This window comes from Lipotes vexillifer, unplaced genomic scaffold (assembly GCF_000442215.2).
Source record: "Lipotes vexillifer unplaced genomic scaffold, Lipotes_vexillifer_v1.1 scaffold1129, whole genome shotgun sequence".
In the NCBI taxonomy this organism is placed as follows: Eukaryota; Metazoa; Chordata; class Mammalia; order Artiodactyla; family Lipotidae; genus Lipotes; species Lipotes vexillifer.
Genome location: NW_006789022.1, coordinates 490,142 through 491,558, shown reverse-complemented (window position 1 = coordinate 491,558; position 1,417 = coordinate 490,142).

Sequence of the window (1,417 nt, the reverse complement as noted above, 5' to 3'; positions counted from 1 at the left end):
TATATATTTAATATATTTTTATACTATATATATATATATATATATATATATATATATATATATGACAAACTGGAACATCTAGGTCCTATGAACTGTCAAAACCTCGGGAGGTGAGGGAGAGTTCCTGCCCCTCTCCTGACCTTGGGCTACTCCATTTGCTCCATTGTCCACGGAGGAATAGCCCGGGATGATCTAGTCCCTCAGTCTCTCTTGCCAAAGAGGTAGAGTCTCAGAGGAATGTGCTGGACTCCCTGTTATCCAGCCACCTCATCCTAAAATGCCTAGATCAGGGACATAGAGGCCTGGGCTCCATCCATGGCTGCTCAAACTTTGGGCAAAACATTTCACTTCTCTGGGTCTCAGACTCGTTATCGGTAAAGTGGGAATAATTTTAATGAGTGCTGTCCTGCTTATCTCAAGAGGCTATGAGCTGGATCAAAAGAGACCATGGGTTTGGAAGTGAAGGGGTCACAAACGATTTTCGCACAGTCATGAGTTCAGGTGGTGGTTCTGCCCTGTACAGCCGTAGGATCTTAGGCAAGCCCAACTTCTCTAAGCCTGTTTTTCTCACCTGTAAAATGGTAGTAGCTGTGGTCATCGTCATCATCTTCATCACCATCTGCATTGCAAGGTTGCTGTGAGAATGAAATGAAGTGATATGGGGGAAGCTCTTAGCAGCGATCGACACATCGGGAGCACTCATTAAACGTTAACTACTGATGTTACAATGATGTCTTTGTTCATTAGGGTCTTAATGTGAGGACCGTCGAGATCCTTTATGCCCTTCCCTCTCACAAACGCCAGAGGACGACATAGACGGCGAGACCCCAGCCACAGCACGCCGGACGCAGCGCCACGCGGTGGCGCTAAGCCACATGATGTCATTTTCCGCAGAGTTTGGGGAGCAGAGAGAGGTGACGGAATGGGAGGGTAGATGAAGGTAAAGGGGAACCCTGGGAGCTGAGGATGCTTGAACCAAAAGATCAGGGATCCCTGCCGGAATTGAGTAGCTCCCGAGTTCCCAGGACATAATAGAGTCAGTAGAGATGAATGGGTCTTGGAGCCCTTTTGAATACGAGGGCACCCCCTCCTTCCCAGTGCCGGGTCTGCATTCCCTTTCCTGGGGCAGCCTCTAAGCCTGGACGCCTGAAAGAGGGAGCGCGCTCCTCCTTTCTTCGCGGTAGCTCATTCATCTGCGGCCGCGGCACGCCGTTGCCATGGAGACCTGATGCAGGCTATGGGGAGGGAGGCCCCGGGTGACGTCTGCGCTGCTAGCAGCTGGTCTCTCGCGGCCTCCCAGTTCTTGCCTATTTTGGAAGAGAGCAGCAGCCCTTCTGCTGATGCGCGCGCGCTGGCGCCTTTTAAAGGCAACCGGCGGAGTGGCGGCTCAGCCAGAGCCCGAGAGCTGCCCCCGCCC